We start from the raw sequence: 14,797 nt of genomic DNA on the forward strand, positions 1-14,797 counted from the left end.
GCTTGTGTGGGTTTCCTTCCACACTCCAAAGAAAAATTGATAGGGAAGGTAGATTATGAGCCCCATTGGGGACAGCAATGATAATGTGTGGAATGCGCTGTGGAATATGATAGCGGTATATACAGTGGGGGAAATAAGTATTTGATCCCTTGCTGATTTTTAAGTTTGCCCACTGACTAAGACATGAACAGTCAATAATTTTAAAGGTAGGTTAATTTTAACATTGATAGATAGAATTTCAAAAATAAAATCCAGAAAATCACATTGTAAAAATTATATAAATTTATTTGCATTTTGCAGTGATAAATAAGCATTTGATCCCCTACCAAGCATTAGAAGTTCTGGCTCCTACAGACTAGCTAGACGCTCCTAATCAACTTGCTACCTGCATTAAAGACAACAGTCTTACATAGTCACCTTTATAAAATACTCTTGTTCACAGACTCAATTAATCAGTGAGACTCCAGCCAGTCTCCAGACCTTAATCCCATAGAAAACTTATGGAGGGACTTGAAGCTCCGAGTTGCCAAGTGCCAGCCTCAAAATCTTAATGATATAGAGATGATCTGCAAAGAGGAGTGGAACAAAATTCCTCCTGACATGTGCGCAAACCTCATCATCATCAGCTACAAAAAACATCTAACTACTGGGTTTGCCAACAAGGGTTTTGCCACCAAGTATTAAGTCTAGTTTGCCAGAGGGGTTAAATACTTTTTTCTCACTGCAAAATACAAATAAATTTATATAGTTTATACAATGTGATTTGCTGGATTTTATTTTTGATATTCCGTCCCTCAATGTTAAATTTAACCTACCCTTAAAATTATTTACTGTTCATGTCTCTGTCTTGTCATGTCATGGTCATGTCTTTATTTCCCCCACTGTAAGCAAGAATAATAATAATAGTAATGATATATATATATATATATATATATATATATATATATATATATATATATATATATATATATATATATATATATATATATATATATTATCAAATTGTATAAAAAGCATTATGTTGGGTGTATATGCATATATAATATCTTATTATTCCTTTCCCCCTACTTAACATATTAATGTTAACTTTGCATTCGGTAACATCAATTGGGAATAGGGTTGCTCTTTAAATTACTTTTTGCTAACACTTTGGAAACTTGCACAGATCTTTGTTGCCATCTAGCTGTACCAATTGCTTACAACCATAATGTGTATAATATTCATTCCACTCTATTATTTGGTATAATATTTTGCTATACATATTGTTTGGCATTACCAACTTGTTTCCAATATTTTTGTACATTTAATTGTGACTGCATCAAAAACGTATGGCTCGTGAAATGAAAATACATAAAATAATAATAAATAAAAGATAATTATATTTTAAATGGGAGGGAAAACATGTTTGTTCTCTTGAGATATTTATGCCTATACAACAGATGATATTGTGTCCCCTCCAGGGTGCCTTTTATTTTATATTACTTTTTACCTAATTGCTGTAACAACAACTATATGTAGTCATTGCTAATTTATTTTCTTGCCTTGTATACTTTCCTAGTGGTCTATGTAAATATTTGATCTTTTTCTATCATTCAGGGTAAGTCACAAATATTTTTTGAAATTTAAATTAAGAAAAATGTACATTGTCATAGTCATTCCATCTTCTAGGGCTCATAAGTTGTGTGAACTTTGTAACCAATGAAGCTATAATAACCAGGCAATACAAACTAGTATGGCAAAAAGATGGTTTTTATTAGTCCATTGTTGATTATATCATGCTTAAGCCATGTTCACAAATAGAGTAAATACTGAATTTTTACACTTCATTTTTTTGTATGCAAACAGTCTGCTGCTTTAATTATCCATGTAAATTAGATGCGATTTTATGAAAATTTAAGCCCAATGTGCTTTAAAAGACATTGTTGAACTGAGCATTCTTTTGGTGTATTTTCTTCTATAGGGAATCAGAAAAAAATGCATTAAATAAAAGGGAAACAAAATAAATGCAGCAAAAGTGCAGTAACCAGTGAATATTGTTACTGTTTTGTTTGGTGCAGACACCTGCGAATGACAAGCTAATAAAAGGCAGAAAAATTCAGCATTTTAAACTTTTATCAACACAATCTAAATTGGAAAAATGGCATCAAGCAGACACCTAGGCAGAAAGTGAAAGGCACCATTGTTGTGCCATGGATGTATATTTATATAATGTTTTCTGCTGGAACCTGCAACTAAAGTTCTCCTCACACTTTTGTCTTGGCTTATGTTTCATGTACGGTAATAAACAAATTGCTAATTTGAAATAAATACGGCTTTGAGAAAGATTAGTTTGTGTTTTTTTTCCAGCTACATTTAAAACATCACTGTAAGGGGTTATACATCCTGCAGTATCATGGATCCATATTGTACAGGTTCTTAAAAGTGTAGTCTCATGTTAGTAAATTGCTTCAGTTAGCTAGACATGAAAATAAGCAAGTTTGCAACTGACTCTTTTTATAACTGCTTTCAATTGCTTGGTGTTAATGATTTTATATTTTATAGCATACAGCTCTCCATTGAGGTCAGCCACTTGTGCCTGCCCAAACCATGGCCAAGTGTACACAGTAGTTACATTCCAGAGACAATTAAACACCAGCAAGCTCACTCAGCACATTGTTTTCTATACAGTAGATAGTTACTTTCTCACCTCTCTCCCAGCTCCTGACAAGCTGCTGTTATAAATCTTGGTAAATCACTAACCACAACCATCGGCTGCTTGGCAATTTTCAGAGACGTTTTTCTAATCGCTGCTCAGTGAGCTCCCACCATGCTTGTTTAAATGTCCTGTTATCTCTATGTGTAAATATTGTGATAAAAGTCTAGACTCAGGGTACCGTCTCACATAACGATTTACCAACGATCACGACCAGCGATACGACCTGGCCGTGATCGTTGGTAAGTCGTTGTGTGGTCGCTGGGGAGCTGTCACACAGTCAGCTCTCCAGCGACCAACGATGCCGAAGGCCCCGGGTAACCAGGGTAAACATTGGGTTACTAAGTGCAGGGCCGCGTTTAGTAACCCGATGTTTACCGTGGTTACCAGCGTAAAAGTAAAAAAAACCAAACAGTACATACTCACATTCCGGTGTCTGTCCCCCGGCGTTCTGCTTCTCTGCACTGTGTCTGCGCCAGCCGGAAAGCACAGCGGTGACATCACCGCTGTGCTCGCTTTCCGGCTGGCCGGCGCTCACAGTGCAGAGAAGCAGAACGCCGGGGGACAGACACCGGAATGTGAGTATGTACTGTTTGTTTTTTTTTACTTTTACGCTGGTAACCACGATAAACATCGGGTTACTAAGCGCGGCCCTGCGCTTAGTAACCCGATGTTTACCCTGGTTATAAGCGAACGCATCGCTGGATCGCTGTCACACACAACGATCCAGCGATGACAGTGGGAGATCCAGCGACGAAAGAAAGTTCCAAACGATCTGCTACGACGTACGATTCTCAGCAGGGTCCCTGATCGCTGCTGCGTGTCAGACACAGCGATATCGTATGGATATCACTGGAACGTCACGGATCGTACCGTCGTAGCGACAAAAGTGCCACTGTGAGACGGTACCCTCAGAACAAACCACTGATAGCCGAATGTGTTACCACAGAACTTTTACTACATCTCTGCTGCTCACCTGAACTGTAACTCAAGTAGGATTACCCAACTATGCCATAAGCTAGGAAGTGAAGAGACTGCAGAGTTGTGAGCTGCTCAAGATACACATTTAGAATAACCCTTTAAAGAGGACCTGTCAAATATGGGCTTTTTTATTTAGTTCTAATTTTTATGGTCTTTACCAAAGGGGCATTGCTGATGAGATTTTTTATAGACTGCTCCATGGTAGTACCTGTATGCAATGACCCCTTGATAAAGACCATGACAATTCGAACTAAATAAAAAGGCCCGTATCTCTGGAACAGTATGGTAGAATTTTACAAAATAAGGAACGGGTCACACAGGGACTGGTGAAAAAAAAAAAAAGCATAAGATGCTAATTTTTGACCTTGTGACAGGTCCTCTCTAAGGCTAAGTACACATAAGCATTCGGGGGCTTTGCGAGGGGCTGCATACATCCTTCGCTAACCCCTGCCTACTTCCGCATACTTTTGCATGCGTCCTGCATACCTATCTTTAACATCCTCATACATTCGCATACATCTGCATGTCCTGTGTACGCTAATTTTAAAGATAGGTATGCAGGACGCATGCAGAAGTATGCGGAAGAAGGAAGAATTGAAATATCGATTTGTGCAGAGCATCTATATGATAAAAGAAATGTGCCACGCAATGCGCTACAGCCATATCACACCTTATATTCATTATGCACTGGCGCAATGCGTCCGTTGGGTATGGCCTAAATCTTGCCTTTTGTCCTGGTTTCTAGCGCCTTACAAGTGATTTGTGCACTGTGATATCTACCTGGTGTCTGCCATCTTTGGAGCATTTGCACAATGCACTTGTGGGCGTGGTTTAGACCCGATCATGTGACACAGATACTCAACCACTAGAGCTAGTGCTAGAGGTATAATACTGGGCGTACCTCTATATACTGTATATATCTATATATATAGTTGTCTAAGGGGTACTTCTGTCTTTCTGTCGGCAACTTCCATCACGGATATTCATTCGCTGATTGGTCTCGCCAGCTGCCTGTCATGGCTGCCACGACCAATCAGCGATGGGCACAGTCCAATTAGTCCCTCCCTACTCCCCTGCAGTCAGTGCCTGGCACCCGCTCTATACTCCCCACAGTCATGGCTCACACAGGGTTAATGCCAGCGGTAACGGACCGCGTTATGCCGCGGGTAACTCACTCCATTACCGCCGCTATTAACCCTGTGTGACCAAGTTTTTACTATTGAGGCTGCCTATGCAGCCTCAATAGTAAAAACATCTAATGTTAAAAATAATTTAAAAAATAACAAATCATTATATACTCACCTTCCGCAGCCTTTCCGACGCTCCGGTGACCGGTCCATGCAAGCGGCAGGTTCCGGTGCTAAGGTTGGTGTGCGACAAGGACCTGCCATGACATCATGGTCATGTGACCGCGACGTCATCACAGGTACTGTGCGTTTGTGCGAGAAGGACCTGCCATGACGTCACAGGCATGTGACCGCGACGTCATCGCAGGCCCTGCGCGCCTGCGCGAGAAGGACCTGCCGTGACATCACGGTCATGTGACCATGACGTCATCACACCCTTGGACCGGAAGCTTCCGTCTGAACCGAACACAGGTGACAGAACTACAAGGGGCCCCTCGGAAGGTGAGTATATGTTTTTTTTTTAACCTGTGACATACGTGGCTGGGCAATATACCACATGGCTGGGCAATATACTACGTGGCTCTGTGCTTTATACTACGTCGCTGTGCAATATACTACGTGGCTCTGTGCTGTATACTACGTCACTGGGCAATATACTACGTCACTGGGCAATATACTACGTCACTGGGCAATATACTATGTGGCTGTGCAATATACTATGTCACTGGGCAATATACTACATCACTGGGCAATATACTACGTGGCTCTGTGCTGTATACTATGTCGCTGTGCAATATACTATGTGGCTCTGTGCTGTATACTACGTAACTGGGCAATATACTACGTGGCTCTGTGCTGTATACTACGTAACTGGGCAATATACTACGTCACTGGGCAATATACTATGTAACTGGGCAATATACGACGTGGCTGTGCAATATACTACGTCACTGGGCAATATACTACGTAACTGGGCAATATACTACGTCACTGGGCAATATACTACGTCACTGGGCAATATACTACGTGGACATGCATATTCTAGAATACCCGATGCGTTAGAATCGGGCCACCATCTAGTATATATATATATATATATATATATATATATATATATATATATATATAGGTATCTTTGATGGAGGTTTTTTTTTTATTATTATTATTTACTAGTCAGTTTGAGAATATAGGGTATTTCACAGATTTTTCTTCCCTATTATCTCTCAGCCCAGTGTATATAGGCATTTTTCACTTATTATAGATTTAATAATAAAGGTTATATTTTATAAGAGGGGTATCTCTTTTGGTAAGCTGTTATATTTTCACCCCTGCGCATAGAAGGGGCTTAGCAGAGGACATACGCAGCCCTTCGCAAAGCCCCGGAATGCTAATGTGAACCCGGCCTAACACAGAGAACAAAGTCCCTATATAGAACTGTAATATGAATTTGAAGGGATTCAACACAACACCATAAAAGGTCTGTGAACATGACTTTGCCTCTTGTATGAGTCTTTTACCATTTCTTTGTTATTTTTGTTTTCACAGTATAGATGTAGGCAAAAAAAGCTTCCATGGATGGTTCTACCTTGCTCTCTTAAAATGCATTGCAGTCTCGAAGAAATGAGGAAATCTATTCAAGTGAAATTGAACTTTTCTAGAGCTTTACAAAAATCCATATCCAGATTTCTTCAAATTGACTTTGTACAAATTCTGCAAAATTGCCGACATATGTGGCGGTCATTTTGCTGAACCATTGAAGGCCAGACAAACAGTTACAAAATAAAAAATAATGCACATATTATCGCTCACCTGTACCAAAGCCCTCTGAACAGTTTTTGTCTGCTCTTCTTTCTCCTTGTCCTTGTCCTGTCATGCAAATTCTCTTTTCATATGTTAATGTACATTGTTCCTTCACAAAGAAAGTCGTGACATCAGGACATTATGACAAATGTCAACTAAATGGAGACATGGCATACAGAGACATTATTCAGAGGCCTCATCTAGCTTGAAATCTTTGGCCTGAAGTGAAGAAGACCAAAGAAAATATGTGCAAAGGAGAAATTAAAATACACTAAGGATGGGGCAGTGTGCTGTGGGGAAAGCATGATCAGGTGAGCATTGAGATATATATTCATTTTTTTTATTTTACATCCTATTGTTTATTGAGAATTCCCAGAGCATAATAAGGAACATTCAATTTGATTCATAGGTAACGTTGCTGGAAATCGAATTTCCCTGTTAAATTCGTATGATTTGCTGAATTCGAATTTCGGCAGATCAGTTCATTTCCAGTAGAAAATGATATTGTCTTAAGTTACAGATTTCAGCATTAAAATATCTTACTGTAATTTGGTATGTGTGTTAAGTTACGAAGTACTACATCTGTTTATTGTAAAGCACAGCCCATTGTTCTTTACATGTAATCACTCACTTATACTGCACTGCATATTTTTTTCATGTAAGACTGCATATAATGTATGGAATATCATAACAAATGTCAGAGATTTACATTTCTTCTTTAATCACATTTAAAATAATACTTGACAAATGTAATAATAGGCTATCTATTTTCATTCACTACAATTTCTACATTTTAATAGCTGTATATTCTTTCCTAAACTTTTAATTATGTATATATGGATAATTTGAATATATTTGACAGTCATTTACACTGAAAACGACTCTGTGTCTGTAGATAAAACTGCTTTATGGCATCAAAGAAGATCAAATATTTGAAGTTATGTTATGCAGTTCTTATTTTATCATTCTACTTGGTATTTCACATTAGTTTTCTAAATTTTGCATTAGGAGATTGAGGAGATAAAATTAGGTTAACATATGATATCACTTCAAGTATTATGTTTAAAGGGGTATTCCCATTATCCAACATTATATCCCGCCCAAGAACAAACTTGGCTCACAGTAAGCCGTTCCTAATAGAGATGAGTGAACATGCCCATTGGTATTCTGGTCAGCCTCTACACATAACAACTGAAGAGTGGGCAAGGATGTTTGACATTTGTGCTGTTTGCCAAGATTTTGAGAACTCCACAAACATGGTGAGTGGCGATGACGTCATCATCTACACAACAATCCCACTTCTATGCCTACTTAAACAATCACTGCTGACAATTAAACACAAAGCTTTGAATACAGACCAGGTGGAGATGGAGGAAGACTTGACACATGGAGATACTACTCAGCCCAGTCTCAACTCATCTGCTCTGTGTGGATTGAGTAAGCTGATAGCTGAGGGCAAGCTTCGTCCTATCACTCCTACGTGGATGGGTGGAGGAGAGGGATAAGGAGGAAGAGATTGAGGAGAAGATGGAGAGTAGTCATCATAGTGGAGACAGGGACCTTGGCACATACTGCAGATTTTATGTACCACTGCCTTTCCTGTGACGTTCGCGTTACATTCATCTTGGCCAAAAAATAGGAATGGTTGTGCTTTCTGCTAGACACACACAGCAAGGAGATCCTTAGATCTCTCCTTCCTGAGATGGAGAGGTCTGCTAAAATGTGCTTTAGCAGGCCATGGTGGAAATATGTTGGAAAAATTCCCATCAGACAATGCTAGCGGCAAGGGGCAAGCTTCCTTGCCCAACCAAGGAGGAGAGGTGAGGGAGACACACCATAGAGGTAGGGGTACACTGTCAAAGACCTGGGCCAATTTCATGACACCATCCCAGCATCCAGGCCCTGATAACCAGGTATTTTTGACAAGGAGGAAAGAGTTTTTAAAGATGGTCAAGCAATACCTGGCCAACAAAACCAGCATACTCCCTACTTTCTGTCTGACCTTCAGCTATTTTGTCTCAAAGCTGAACACCTGCCACAAGCTTTCCCTCTATGCCTTTTAGGTGTTGTGGTGTTATGCTGCCCTGCAGCTAGCATCTTGTCTAAGGGGGTTTTTATTGCCACCGGGGGGTCAAACAGATAGACGCTTTCGCCTGTCAACAGAAGATGCTGACAGGCTCACTCTGATAAAAAATGAACAAAGCTTGGATTAGCCCCAGCTTCTCTACACCACCAGATGAAAGTAAAATATAAAGTGTTTTTAATCTTTAATATTTGAATGAGGCACAAGATTTGTTTTCTTACAGGGTCTATGGATGACTGGATTTCCCTACATATATTTCACTGGCTTTGCACTTTGTGCAAAACCTTTTTATTGTAGGAGTACATCAACTATACTTTCAAAATATTTTAATGAGGCCCTCCAGTTGTTGCCTTCAAGGGTCTATGGATGAGTATATTACCCTCCTATCATTTTTTCATATCTTAGGACTTTGTTCAGAGCCTTTATGAGTGTGAGAGCAAATCAATTAAACGTTCATAATTTTTTAATGAAGTCCTCCAGTTGTTGCTTGCAAAGGTCTATGAATATGCATGCTTATAATTTTTTACTGGCTTTGCAGTGTGTGCAGAGCCTTTATGAGTGTAGTAGAGCTACAACCACCCTTTTTGCACAATATTTGAATAAGGTACAATATTTTGAATGGGGTACCACAGTTGGTGCCTTAAAGTATGTATGGATGACCTTGCCTGTAATTTTTGGCAGGCTTTGCACTGTGCAGAACGTTTTTGAGTATATCAGTACCAGAACTATACTTTGCTCACATTATTTGAATGAGGTGCTACATTTGTTACCGTCAAGGGTGCATGGATGACCCTGCTTGCAATATTTGGCAAGCTTTGTACTTAGTGCAGAGCCTTTTTGAGTGTAGGCATACCACTATACGACAATTTGAACGAAATGTGTATGTCTAATATGTTTGTGTCTAATACAGTTTGCATCTGAGTCCCTCTTCCATCACATTTTCTGGCAAGTTTTGCTTCCTTTATAAAATACTATGAAATTTTGGCTTACTTAAATTATTATTTTTTAAATCCTTTTTAAATGTTGCTTTATATACAAGTCATTATACAGGAAAGAATGTTTCTTAACATTTTTTCCTTTCAAACTCCAACATCTCATTGATTTTGAATGTTTTATTTCAGTCATTTTAGTGGAGTAAAAGTGTGACACCATTGTTCTTAGCATCAATCAAGGAGTCAGAAATACTTCTTCCTGTAATGGAATGGGTGGTGGAACTACCATGCCATAATCCGAGTAAAGTATGGAAAGACGTGATTGGGTTCTTCACCAAGACTGACCTCAGATGCACAGAGCCTGACGATACATGATCCGAGGAGAAATGAGGGAAGCAGAATCACCAGGAATGACCTCGGGTAGATGGCAGCTAACCCCAAAGGGAAAGGAGGCAGGCCTGGCCAGGGATGGTAGACTTGTCAAGCACATGTGGACACGGCTGATAGACCAGCCGGTGGGCACAGCTGATAGACAAGCAGGCAGGCATGGATCATAGGCAGGCTGGTACGGCTGATAGAAAGGCAGGATGGCACAACTGATATACAGGAATAAGTGGGCACGGTTGATAGACAGCCAGTCGGGAACAGCTGATGTATACAGGAGGTAGACAGGAATACAAGCCCTAGGATTTGAGAACTAACAAAAGTGTTACAAACAAACTTACAACGTTGCACAGGCACTTCACACCTGGTGGAGCTGCCTTAAACAATAAGTGTTCCCAAGCCATTGGCTGGGGGACACTTTGGGATGGCTTGAACTGTCCTATTAAGAATATGAGACCACATTTGACCAAAGTACAGTGTCCGGGGATCTACGAGCCATGCACAGACCCATGGCAGCTGCAGGAGGATGAAGACGAGGCACGGGACCGTGGTGGTGAGTGTGTTGGCTGGGGGAGGGAGGCAGAGTGCAGTGATGCCAGCACCATGGAAAGAACAGCAGGAGAAGGAGAGGGAGGTGCAGGACCATGGTGGTGAGAGCGTCGGCATCTCTGCCTGGGAAGTGAGTGCAGTTTTTTCCTCCATTTCAACATTTTTACTGTCCCCTAGCACTTCTTTTAGGGTCTACCTTAAAAATTATCAGATTTCCTGTTGACCTCCATTATACTTTAACTTGAAGAAAGAATCCAAACATTTGGAACTGCTCGATTCGAATAACGAACATCCATGCATTTAAGTGCTCACTCATTACTAATAATGAACAAATAGAGCTATCTCTTTTAGTCTTTAATATTGTTGATACACAGAAGATCTAAACAGTGGAAGTGCATTGCTTTATAATAAATTACTAGACATAGCACAGTGCTGAAGGAATAGAAGCATGGGAGTGTTAAGATTTGTTTCTTTTCAGTAATTTGTGAGACCAAAAAGCATTATTTCATCATCTCTACTACAAATCCCAGCATCAGAGAATGAGCTGAAGTTTTTATTTTTAATTAAACTTGTAAAAACGTGAAGAATACACTTAACTAAGCAGAACACATGGAAATAAATGGTTTTGTAAATTATGCTCTGTTAAAAAGTAACAAGCTTTTATCTTCTGAAGTATGCCCCCTAGTGTTAATCCATTATGTCCTTCCAGTGGTCGATCAGCTGGCCAAGAATGCACAGTTCCTGTCATCTTAAGAGTTTTCCCACCTCCCCACCCCTAGTGTGCACAACGTATGTGAGACACTCTCACACAACTCTGAGAGCACACTATGCGCATGATGTAGATTGTTGAGAAGCACAGAAGCATGTGCAGTGATCCTTCCCCCTGTGCTCACATAGCTCTGACATCTGGGTGAGATCATTCTGTTTCAAATGCGCATGGTCACAGCTGTGTGAGCACGGGAAGCATCTGTCTGCATATATCAGAAGACGAAAGATTGTTATTTTTTTGAATGGAGCATAAATTTTAATAACTGTAAATACCAAGACCATTTATTTCCACATTTTCTTTTAAGTTAAATGCATTCTTTATGGTGGCAGAACCTCTTTAAAGCACCATTTTTTTATGTCACCGCAGGAGTGGTATCACTAATGTAAGTTTTCTAACCCTAGTATATTCATCTGCCGACATCTAATTCTGTTCTGGGGGGCTCTCCATTTGTTTTTCTGTAGGTTGCGACATGACATTGCTTGCTTGGCGAGCGGGAGATCACTTCTCAATACAAGGGTTAACATAGATTTGACTTACATTGAGAGGTTGTGAGTAGGGTTGAGCGACTTTTATTTTTATAGAATCGGGTCGGGTTTCACGAAACCCGACTTTCTCAAAAGTCGGGTTGAGTGAAATCGGCCGATCCTATAAAAAAGTCGGGGTCGGGGTCGGCCGAAACACGAAACCCAATGCAGTGCAATGGGATACTATGGTTCCCAGGGTCTGAAGGAGAGGAAACTCTCCTTCAGGCCCTGGGATCCATATTTAAGTGTAAAATAAAGAATCAAAATAAAAAATATTGATATACTCTCCCTCGGACGCGCCCTGGTACTAACTGGCAGCCTTCCTTCCTAAGAATGAGCGCGTGAATGACCTGCGGTGACGTCCTGGCTTGTGATTGGTCGCGTGTGCGGTCACATGGGCGGCCGTGACCAATCACAAGCCGTGACGTCATCTAAGGCCCTTCACGCGCTCATTCTTAAGAAGGAAGGCTGCCGGAAAGAGGCAGGGTGCGTCCGAGGGTGAGTATATACCTAATAGGAATATACTCACGCTCGGCTTCTTTCCGGCAGCCTTCCTTCCTAAGAATGAGCGCGTGAAGGGCCTTAGATGACGTCACGGCTTGTGATTGGTCGTGGCCGCCCATGTGACCGCTCAGGCGACCAATCACAAGCCGCGACGTCACCGCAGGTCATTCACGCGCTCATTCTTAGGAAGGAAGGCTGCCAGTTAGTACCAGGGCGCATCCGAGGGTGAGTATATCAATATTTTTTATTTTGATTCTATATTTTACACTTAAATATGGATTCCGATACCGATTTCCGATATCGCAAACATATCGGAACTCAGTATCAGAATTCTGATACCAGATTCAGAAGATCGCCGACCTCATGGCCGACCCCACATAGGGGTCGGGTCAGGTTTCATGAAACCCGACTTTGCCAAAAGTCGGCGACTTCTGAAAATGGCCGACCCGTTTCGCTCAACCCTAGTTGTGAGTGTTACCTCTGACGTCTGGTCAGTTAGAAGCTACAGTCACAAAATGGTGGCACGGGACCAGAGCTGGGAACAACTGAAGACATTGGCTGGAAAGTACAGTTGTGCTCAAATGTTTACATACCCTGGCAGAATTTTTGCTTACCTGAACTTTTTTTCAGAGAATATGAATGATAACACCAACATTTTTTTCTCCACTCATGCTTAATGGTTGAGTGAAGCCATTGATTGTCCAACTACTGTGTTTTTCTTTTTAAATCATAATGACACATAATGTTCACATACCCTGGTGATTTTAGCCTGATAACATGCACAGAAGTTTACAAAAATGGGTTTGAATGGCTACTAAAGGTAACATCCATACCTGTGACCTGTTTTCTTGTAATCGGCGTGTGTGAATATAAGCTGAGTGAGTTTCTGGGATCCAGACAGACTCTTGCATCTTTCATCCAGCCACTGATGTTTCTGGATTGTGAGTCATGGGGAATGAAAAAGAATTATCAACAGATCTATTGGAAAAGGTAGTTGAACTGAATAAAACAGGAAAGGGATACAAAAAGATATCCAAAGAATTGATAATGCCAGTCAGCGCTGAGATCTCATCTCCTGAGATCTTGGTGTCGAGATCTCCATCTACACATGCGCCGACCCTGGCAGTCATTTTCCCAGAGTCCACCACACAGTAAACCATGTAAGTGTCTGGGCTCTGGGCTTTCCCAAAATGTCGGCAGTGCCCCATCTGCACCGAACACCCGCAGCAGCACGCCGCACATCCAAACACCCCCTCATCCCAGCCTGCGGCCCGCAGCAACGCTCCACTCTTGCCTCCTCCAGCAGTGACCCTGGGACCCCGCTCCACTGCAGCCACCACCACCAGTAAGCAATAAGACACATGGATTATAAGAAGCACATCCATTTTATTAAAAAAGTTTATTTTATTATTTTTCTCTTCAACATTTGGGGTGCGTCTTAGGCCCCTTTCACACATCAGTTTTTTGCCATCAGTCGCAATCCATCAAATTTTGAAAAAAACGGATCCAGCGACTGATGCCACCGGATCTGTTTTTTTCTCATAGACTTGTATTAGCGACAGATGGCCTCATGTTTCATCCATCGTTGTTTGTCCGGCGGCCGGAGACAACGGACAAAGTAACTTTTTTTGTGTCTGTCAAAAAAACGGACAGCAACGGATCCGTCGCCATCTGTCGTTTGCTAGAATGGAAGCCTATGGGCGCGGGATCCGTCAAATGACGTAATCCAGTGACGAATTCCATTTTTTTAAACTGAGCATACTCCGATTTTTTTTTAGGATCCAATTAGCTGAATCAGCTAGTTGGATCCGGTGAAAAAACGGATACGTCGCATCAGTTTTTCACAATCTGTGACGGATCCGTTTTTTTTTTCAAAATTCGATGGATTGTGACTGATGGCAAAAAAACTGATGTGTGAAAGGGGCGTTATAATCCAGTGTGTCTTATAATCTGCAAAATACGGTATATTTTTTCTTTTTTCTTTTATCAACTCTTGTTTGGATGTTGATCCAACACAGTGGACATACCAGGAAGATATAGCGTTGAGGACTTAATGGCTGTCTGTCTCCCAATATTATTGTCACAATACTATGCGTGAAAGGCTGCAGAGCCACTAAGATATATGTCTGCTCCTCCAGACTTACACATAACTATTCTGAACTTGTGACCTTTGCATGCAGCACCTTGTTTAATTATAATCAACATAGCCGTAACATGACTCTTCTTTATACAGTTAGCCACCATAATGTCCCTTACCCAATGAATTGAGGGAATACATATAATCAACCCTGTCCCCGTGGGACCAGTGAACCAATTGGGCTAGCAGAGGAGGTGTGTGCAGGTACATCTAGACGGGTTAGGTGAATAGACCGTAACCCTGATGAAGAAGGACTGAATCCTTTGAAACACATTGGTTTCTTTGCCCTACTATGCACCCATCGTTGAGTACTAG

The sequence above is a fragment of the Ranitomeya variabilis genome, chromosome 6, assembly GCF_051348905.1.
Source record: "Ranitomeya variabilis isolate aRanVar5 chromosome 6, aRanVar5.hap1, whole genome shotgun sequence".
Lineage (NCBI taxonomy): Eukaryota > Metazoa > Chordata > Amphibia > Anura > Dendrobatidae > Ranitomeya > Ranitomeya variabilis.